The 9968-nt window shown below is 41.0% G+C and overlaps 1 long non-coding RNA gene across 1 annotated transcript; it reads right to left on the reverse strand.

Moving 5' to 3' along the window:
- Positions 1-5961: 5961 nt before the first annotated feature.
- LOC113946807 lies at positions 5962-6996 on the reverse strand. The gene is made up of 3 exons (XR_003527559.1): positions 6890-6996; positions 6705-6793; positions 5962-6043 (listed from the first exon to the last, which is right to left on the reverse strand). It is a non-coding gene; the product is annotated as an uncharacterized LOC113946807 (long non-coding RNA).
- Positions 6997-9968: the final 2972 nt, after the last annotated feature.

A 9968-nucleotide genomic window follows, 5' to 3' on the forward strand; every position in this document is an offset into this window, starting at 1 on the left:
ATTGTGCAGAGATGTTAATGTTTAACTGGGAAAGGTTGCATTATCTGCCGTAATCAACAAAGTGCACCCACAGAGGAGTCAAACAGGACATTCTGTCTGAGTTTCACAGCTGTGTGAGGAAACAATCACAGTGAACACTGTCCACCTCTCATGCAGAAGAATCACACAAACCCCACAGAGGCCCTTTCTTACATATGCTCTTGGAACGGGGCTTACAAAAGCTTCAGCTCACATGTGGGCCTTCCACCAAGAACTGAATTTCTACCTTGAAGGTGAAATCTGGGTTAGCATGACACCATCTGTCTAACTTACCCATTTTGCATGAGAACATAATGCACTTGCCCAACATTTTGAGTGCTGTGTAGAGTGACTGCATAGGGAGAACATGAGAGAAAAGTGCTTCTGGGAACTACAGGAGTTTTATACTGAGTTCTTTAAAGCACATGAATAATACTTGCCTGAAATGTTACTTCCTTGTACAAGATAAAAGTTTCTTTAAGCAGAATTCAAACAACATTTATTTCAATAAATACTTTCAGGGAACTTCAGGTTTATAAAGGTAATTTGGTAAAAATTGGATTTTAAATGAATACTGAAAGGAAAAGACTGAAAAGTTACTATTTTTGAGTAACTTATTCAATGATAAGAATAATCAGGGAAAAAAATGTTTGGAAGTCTGAAAATTCAGAGATAGTATCCAGTGATTAACTATGATGTCTCCTTTCCAAGTCACGGGTAGCTCATGGCTGCAGTAACAGTTTCATTAAATTCCAGGTATGGCATCCATCTTGCCCTCTGCTTGCTGGTGCTTTGCCATAGCTCCTCTTCCAGTCTGCTCTGGGAATTGAATGCACTCCAGTCTGGGCAGGGGCTTTTTGGTAAATCCAGTTGCACTGTCTGCTGACATCAGGCTCAGATGTACAGCATTTGGGAAAAGAATCGGTTGATCTGCTGGTCTTCTGGTCCCCAGCACAGGTGACACTGTAGGGGGCAAGTTGTTTTGATTCTGCTGTTTTGCTTCATGGCTGGGGCAGGGACAAAGTTTGGGAGCTGGGTGTGGGTGCAGAAGGGGAGAAATTTGGCAGCCTCTTTACTACTGGAGTAAGTTGAGAAAGATATGTTTTTCTTTTGTATACAGTTAAAAATTCAGATTTATTCTATGAACGTATTCTAACTACAACCCTCAGTAAAAATGAAAACTTCCCTGTTGTGTTTATAAAACAAATCATATCTACACTGCTGGAAGGCAAAGCCCAAAGCTGGCACAATAACACGCAAGGCAGGTTGAACCAGTTCAGCCCAGCTGAACTTCTGAACCAGAGCTGGATCACATCCCACACTTTGACGCATAGAAAGAGATGGCCACATGACTTCCCTCATTAGATCACATAAAAACACCCCCAAAGACAGTGTCTGGAGCCTGCTTAGACCCAGGAGGCTGAGCATGACAGAGGAGTTGTTTCCAGAAGCAGTAGCCAGGTGACAAGCCAGAGAGGAAAACCTACAACCGTGTACAACTATGGGATCAGTGGGAGTTACTGGAAGTAATTCAAAAAGTCTTCAATGACTATATCTGAAGGGCAAGAGGGGGATGAATAACTATGGCTTCGATGCGCAGCATTGATCCCTCATGGCAAATCTCAGTAGAGCCAGCAAGAGTGCTTTGTGTGTACTTACCTAAAATCAACTTTTCTAAATATCTGAAGAGTGTAAGTGGTGGAGAAGAGACTGGATCCAGGAACTGGCATGTGCAGATGCTTCTGTCAGGTCCTTCCTTTTCATGAGCCAGCTCAGTCCCACCTGCAATTAGTTTGTATTGCCATGGCCATAGCTAAGAAATGTCTTTGTATCTGCTATCACTAAGGCTTGACCCAATGCCGGGTTGGCCAGGCATGGATGCAGCAATTTTACCCCATGCTCCCTATTTGGAAAGGACAGAAATGCCTCTGACTAGAGAGACACTCAGAGGTTTGGCTTTCAACCCTCTGTAAAGGCCTTTTCTACAGATGGGTATCTAAGGTCTGCTTGCTAGAAGAGAAAGCTGAAGACTTCAAAGGTCTCTCTAGCTTCCCATGGCGAAGCCATCATTTAGGCTGTTTAGGACCAAAGATTAGATTTGGGGTGTTTTCCAATAACCTACTGCATCATCATTTACTATTGTTACTAATAGTCCAGCAGATCTTGATGACCTTTGCAAAAATAACATCAAACTAGATTGACATATTTGGTTTAGAAGATGCTAATCAATATCTATTTTGTTAGCCAATATGGTTATGTCTCCTGTTATTGTGATTTATTTCGTTATTGTTGACCAAAAGTGATTGAATGGGTGATAACAGTACTGAAAGTGGCAAGGGTTAATAAATGCAGATGAGGTTGTCATCTTATTACCAGAGTGCAGGAAGTGAAGCACAGCCACTTAATTAACCTAGTCGCAATGAATTTTATGCAACATGCAGTTAACACTTCATCTATTAAAACCACGAAGCAGATGGTTGTGAGCAGTTTTGTCTGCCATAAATAGGGTACCAATTTAAATTACTCGCTGTGCAGGATTTTATAGGACAAAATTATCTAGATAATAAATGGTGAAATATTTAATAATCTCTCTCTTTTAAGTCATGCATATATCAGAGTCTTGGTTCAACAGTAGAAAACTCAATTATTTCCATGAAATTCCCAAAATGGAGAGCTTAAAAAAAAAAAAGACAAAACATTGATGAATTGTCCTTTCTTCAAACTCCAAGGCCTTCAGTCATCATCTGTGCTAGAGAATATATACTCTGTTATAAAGTTTTATCCTACTTTCTCTATCTGCCTAAGAGATTTTTATTATTCACATAAATGGATAATCCTAGTTGACTATTTAAAGGCCACATTTATCAATAGACCAGTAGTTTCTCTCTTGCTCTTGAAAAATGATTGTGATAAATATTACAAAATTTAACATTTTCCTTTTTATTTCCCACAATTAGGGAGAGTTATACGAGGACATGACTGCACATACGGGCAAGGGGGCTGTATATCAAGGGCACTGCAGGCAACTTAGTGCCTGAAGCTGAGTAACTGCTTTGCTTCCCTGTCTTTTATCCTAGGGAGGGCAATGTAAACTTAAAAAAACCCCAAAAAAACCCAAACTAAACACAGTTGTGTGATATGGCTTTATATGCACATAACAATTGAGACACTTCTGGAACTTGACAGCTCTTGAAATAATTTCATGCACAAAATTGCTGCCCTCATATACAAGGCACAGGAAGAAGCAAACAGGCTCTTCTTGATTGCCTCAGGACAATGTGAAACCCATTTTTCAGCAGAGAAGAAAATGTTTGTTTGAAATCAGAGCAGAATCCCAGGAAGAAAAGCCTGAGACAGTAGAGCAAGTAGGTCATTGCACACCCAGAATTGTGCAGCTCACACAGTCCCAGGCAAGGGCAGAAAATTGTCTCTCCACTCCTTCAGAAAAAACAAATCTGACGGACTTTCCTTTGGCATTCTCCTTCTGCCTTGGAAGTCATAGGCTTGACAACAAGGCTGTGCTTCTGGTGAATAGGGTTCATTAAGCCCGCAGAAAGCCAGAGGGTGTGCATTCATTTGTTTGAATGACTCTCCGAGACTCCTTTATTTGAATGACTTTTTCCTTAGAGAGGCAGAAGGCAAGTGTGTCCTTTGTCACCTCCTCTGATTGCTCTGTCCACTGAACCGCTAGCAATAGCTATCAGAAAGTCTCCAGAGATTTGAGGCATCACAATTCATGACAAAGGACATAAATTGCTCTTTTCACAGATGACATCCTGCTTTATCTCAGTAAAACACAAATCTCTGTTCAATGCCTGAAGAAGTCCTGGAACATTACTTCACTGGAGCAAGGCTTCATGGAAATATGACTAAATCAGAGGTGATCCTTACACAATCATCCAGTGAGATTTTTTTCATTCTCTGTGCTGTTGACCCGCAGGAGAATTCAACTATTTAATGGTACCAGCCCCACCCTACTAAGCAAACTACCACAGTTCTTTTTCAGCCCTTCATATCAAGGCCAGAAAGGACTTCGTTTTCTATTGAATGTACTAACATAGATTTGGTTCGGCTGTAACAAAAATGAGTCGCATGGTCCTGAGTGGTAAATAACATGCAAAAGAGACCAAGAATCAACTTTCTGAGGCTCAGCAAAACCAAAATAAAAGTGAAGACTTACCCTAATGGGGACATATGATGAGCAGGCAGAGTTACTGCTTTCTTGGGAAGGGCATGCAGAGTTCCCAGCACCAGCCCCTCCACACAAGGAGCTTAGGGGCACTGGACTACTCCTTCTTCCTTCACATGTAGTTCACAACCAAGTCTTATGGACTTCTTGAGGAGTACAGGCAGATCTAGAGACCACGCCATCACTTCTGGGAAAAGGACAAATTACCTTTGTGCAGCCACACACGTCAAGGCCCCCACAGATTACCAAAGCAGCAGGCCACAATCCATAAAAGGTAGGAAGGAGAGGAATGAGGAGCAGAACATGGTCTTTGTTCAGGAGCATAACCAAATAAACTTTGAACAGTTCAAAACTAATTTTTATTTGGTTTCCATTCAAACATACTATAAGTTAGTTCCTTCCTAGCAGTTGCTGCTGAAGAGAAATGGATAGCCAGCTGGTTGGCGACCATGCCCTAAGGCACAAAAGCTTCCACTACTATAAAGGGGATCTCTGCCCTTTTTCACCTAGAAATAAATAAAAAAAAAAGGCATGTTAGTGCAAGTTTGACAGCAGCAGTTTTTAAGATGCAGTGATTTACTGTCAGTCCATGCATACCAAAGCACATCAATATCCACAGTCTGATAGTTTCCCCTTTTTCGTAAAACATCATTAACAGGATTTCCTATAACAATAAATACTGAAACACTGTGAAACAATTAAAAATATTGATTGGATATTGATGGATATTGATTGGATATTGATATTGATTGGATATTGATGTGTTTGTTCAGATAGGTCAATACTACTGATCAGTGTGAGATACTGAGGCATTTCAAGGCAACGTGACCAGCCTGGGACAACTTGGGTCGTAGGTCAGGCCCAGAAACAAACCCTGTCTCCTGACTGCCAAGTCAGTGCTTTATCAACAAAGTGCATTGCTCTTTAGTATATTCATTTATAATGCAGATTAGGTGGATGAGAGGGAAATTTAATTATTTAGAATGACTAATAACTATGCTAATGTGTTCAGATGAAATAAGCATTCACATATGCTGAAAGCCTTTATAGTGTAATAAACTTCTGTTATCTTTTGAGGCATGTAGTACTTTGATTTTCATATACCAATGCCTTTTTATTTCAAGTGCAATAAAACCATTTTTTTAAAAAGACTGCAAAGCTCAAGACTGCTGAACCTCGTTTCAGTAGTGCTTGTGTGAAGTGCTGACAAACTACTCAGAATAGTGGGCTCAGCGGTTTGGGGTTTCTTTGGTTTGCTGGGGTTTTTTGCTCTCTGACAAAGTGTGTCAAACCAATTTGAAGACTTGGACTTCAGAGATGGCGAAGAGCTTTGAGGATATTGATTTCAATGACTCTGTATAGAAACACTAATCCTCTTGGAAGTTACTTTTATTTTTCTGCATATGACCAAACACATTTTGATCCCCTGTCTAGATTTCTGTTGTTCTTCCACGTAACATAGACACATTTATACAACATTTTAAAAAGCTTTTTCTCTGCTGTTGCAGGGCCTGTTGCTAATGACTTGCCATGATCTCTGGTACAATGTGCGACACTCGCAGCTTTTCCTCTGGCTGCAGTTCCTCTGCTATATCCTTCCCACTGCAGCCACAGACACCAAAGTTATAGCTGCTGAGGTGCAGGTCAGGCTTAATGTTTCAGGAAGCAGATCCCTTTTGCCTGAAAAGTTGTTGATGGTGCAACCGGCACAGAAGGTCAACCCCATAGCCTAGCAGCCTGTTTTATTATGGCATGGCCTTGACATCCTTGGGGAAAAACATGATGCTATTTTTTACTCTTGTGCTGCGCTGTGTTATGGTTCGCCTGTATGGAGCACTTCAAAAGCAGAAAAGTAAGTAAGTGAGAAGTCATGGGAAAAAATAATCTCAGAGTGATACAAAAAAAGAAGCTAACATTCACTATTCATTTCAACCTGCACTGAAAATGATTCTATTCAGTTTGGAGAAAATCAACTGTCTTGTAAGAAAAAGGAAGTAGACCAAATGCAGTAATATTATTTGTTTAGTCTTCTTCCCTTGAGCAGAATGAAATATCAAAATACCCTGTCTATAAAAGGAGAGAATCACCTGGTAGGAGGCAATAAATGACCACATTTTAGAGACATCATCAAGACCAATAGAAGGTCTTGGGGCCTGTTTTTCCCTTTCAATAGGACAATGAAGGATAACTAAAATAAAAAAACTATAAAGCAATGACGTCTCATCCTGGATTAAAGCACAAGCCTCACCAAAAACATTAGAATAAGACTGTGCCCCTAAAACAAGAAATGGGGCCTCTCTACCCAGTTGACTTTTGTGAATGAGCACAGAGAGCTCTATAAAGGGATGGCTGCCAGCACAGGGAAGGCACAAGTGCTGTGAAGGGCATCATCAAGGAAAAATTAGAAGATGAGTCTACTGAAGCTGAAGTAGAAAACAGAAGGAAGGCTGACTGGGAAAGTGCAGATCTTAGACAGTTTGTCAGAAAAATTGCCTACCTGTTCCGAGCTCCGTGGTGATGCACGGGTTATATTTGGCACTTGAGATTTTGTCATTCGCACTCTACTAAGTATTTGCCTGTGAGAACCTGTATTTATATCACAAGGTTAATCAGTCATGCTGCAAAGCAGTGCCACAGAATCAACATGAAGGGACAGACACGTCCAAGTCTTTAAATACTCACTGCCGATAATTTCTAAGCTGACCATGAAATCCAGATTCCAATAGCTGTATTCTTTACACGGAAGAGCAATGGAAAATAAAGAGTGATGGAAGAATTTTTTGTATCTAACATTTCCCTGCAATCATGAAAATAGCCAGGAGGGCAGACAGCACGCACAGGCAGAGGCTATGCTGCCGCAGGAGCTGGGAGTGCCGGAGCAGCCCGTCCCGGCATGCCATGCTGGATGCCTCAGGGTGGTTAGAGGCTTTACAGCGGACAACTGGGTTACGTTCCTCATATGGCACAGGCTGAACCAGTGTAGATAACAATCCTCATCTGCTTTTTTCAGCTCCTTACCAGAAATGTCATAGATAAGTGCAAGGTGTGAGTATTTAGGAGGAACGTTTCCTTATCTTTTAATTAAGAATGTTACAAAGGTGTTTGGTTTTGTTTTTTTTTTTCTTTTTGCAAGGTAGGTAAAATAGTAGACTTTTCCAGTCTAACCTTTTATATCTCAGGCATGTGATATGTGGTGAGAGCCGTGAGAGCCATGAGAGGCATTTAAATTATCTCTTTTGAGACCTTTCCATGCTTATTTTAGTTTCAATAGAATTGGGTCTGTTCCATATGTCCTGATTCACTACAGGATGCTTTTCTTGTCAGAGGGGTGGCTCTGTTTGATCAAGATGGTACTGACCTCATTTGTGAAATCAAGTATCAACTCAGTGTATGGGGAAGTGTCTTCCTAGCACAGCTTCTAACAAAAAATCTTGAAAAAGCAGTTCAATACAGCTTCTATTAAGAGTAAGCCAGAAAAAAAAAAGAACGAACCTTATGTAATGTCCTATCCTATAGACATTTAATTTTCCATTCACCTGATAAAAATTTTAATCAGAAAAAGCTCTCATTTGAAATAAGAGCACTATCATTTTTTTAACTCTCTTAGGCTTCTGCTGGTGTGAGACTATAAGATGCTGAAATCGTAACAGTAAGACTACGTAGTTCTTGTTTTTATCTTTGTGAGTGAGAAAAATTCTGCATAGCTATTACCTGCATGTTTCTGTACCCTATTCACAGATAGGGAAGCTAAGGGAGCAGTTTTACTCCATCATAACTGACCAGACATTATCAAGGTGCATATGCTATGTGAACAATTCAGCCTTCCCTTATTTTAACAGCTGTAATGTTTGCAAAGCTATGCCCTGAATGGTAAAAATATATATCTGAGGTATCCTTAATTAAGAGCTGTAAAAATATTGATTGACTACAGGCTATGTCCGTATTTAGATACATGTTTCCCTGAAGAATGTGATCACCAGGGTAAAAATATTAAGAGTTGGTTTATAGCATTGCTGTTTGCCTTTTATTTCCTCATTCATGTGCATGTGGAATAGGGGAGAAGGGCTGGGGATAGGCTGAGGAGGGGATTATGTGTCCAGGTAGATCCAGTGGCTCAGCAAGAGGGTATAAGACACTCTCCCTGCTTAAGAAAACTTTGGGAGAATTCAGTTACCCCTCATGGCCCGAGGTCAGCCAGCATTACAGAGCCACAGAGGTTAAACTGAATCTTTACCCTGGGCTTTTTCACCTGGAAAAGCTGCCATGGCAGTCAACTGGCACTTGCCTGAGAAATCTGTTCTGAGGGACACACAGATTTGTGCAACTCTACGCCCAGACTTACTGTCGGGGGAACATCATGTGCATCTCTACTGCCGAAAACAAAATGAACCCCTGGAAAAAACACAACATAACTTCAGCCAACACACAGCCATCAGCAAAACATTCCAGGGCAGACACACTTGAGTGGTGCAGCAATGTCAGCAGCTGTGGGCTGTGGGCTTCTGTCCACCGCTCCTGCCAGCGCACAGTCCCAGCACGGCCACACAGACACGTGCCCAGGTGGCACAGCCTCGCAGCAGCTGTGATCTGGAAAAAAGTCCAAGGGAACAACTTTCTGGCATGGATGGGTAGACTCTGTCTAGCCTGCAGCAATGAACATGGATGGGAGATAGCTGGTAGGAAAAAGTGAGCAGCAGCATTTTTTTGTATCAGCAGCTGGAAACAGAGAGGCCAAGTGGGCCGTTACTCAGCTTAAGCATCCTATCCAAACTCTGCCTTAAAACAGGGAAAGTAGGAAACATGCCTAAAATCTGACAAATGGTGCAGAGGACTTCCCAGAAAAAGTACCTGGAGAAGATATGCATAGTCATCCACCCTCATGCTTTGGGAGGCTGTCTGCTCACTGAGTGTGGGTAGGAAGGACTTCTCATGGTGCAGCACTGCATAGACAGTAAAGATCCTGGGCTTTTACATTCTTGTGCAAAGCATCCATGTTTGACCATTGTTAGAGGCAATATAATACCCTGCTACAGATGGATCCATGGCACACTCTGCTGCAGTGAATTTCCAGGAACATGGGGAGTTGCATTAATACCGGAGCTACGGCAGCAACAGCCACAGCAACAGCTTCTCAGAGTTGCCCATCCCAGCTGTTAGAGAGAGACTGCAGATGCTTTCTGCCTTATTTTCTGTTGCTGTTTTTAAATGTAGGAGAAGAACATGATTAAATGGTCTAGATCTGGACATCATATTTTAATCTCAGGGTGTGTGTCAGAGAAAGAGAGACAGGTAGAATGGATTAGTTTCTGAATTAGTATTTGTAACAGTTCTAACAAACAGACAAATTCATAGTCAAAAGGATAGTGTCAATGTTTCATTTAAAAGCCTCTTTAAAGAGTTTAATTGCCGTATGTTGAAAAATCTAATCTTTAAAAGAGCCAATATCTAAAAGTTTGGCTTACTTCTCAAATGTGTCAATTGATATTTTCCTTAATTTGACCTATTTATCTTAAAATATTTATAATCTGTTAGGAGGACATTCATAGCTAAATGTCCAATTTAGTTTGTTTGTTTTTTAAATCTGCCATTCTGTTGCCAAGAAATTAAACAAACAGATGCCACTCCTTTTTGAGGGGCTCCATTAAATACAATGTCTTACCCACCATCTGCTGAATCTGCAGCAGCAATTAACAGCTACACGCTATTCCCAGAGCAGAGCTGACAGCAATTGATGATGTTGGGATCCTGGCAATTTCTCCTT

This window comes from Corapipo altera, unplaced genomic scaffold, assembly GCF_003945725.1.
Source record: "Corapipo altera isolate COAL_440 unplaced genomic scaffold, ASM394572v1 22, whole genome shotgun sequence".
NCBI lineage: Eukaryota > Metazoa > Chordata > Aves > Passeriformes > Pipridae > Corapipo > Corapipo altera.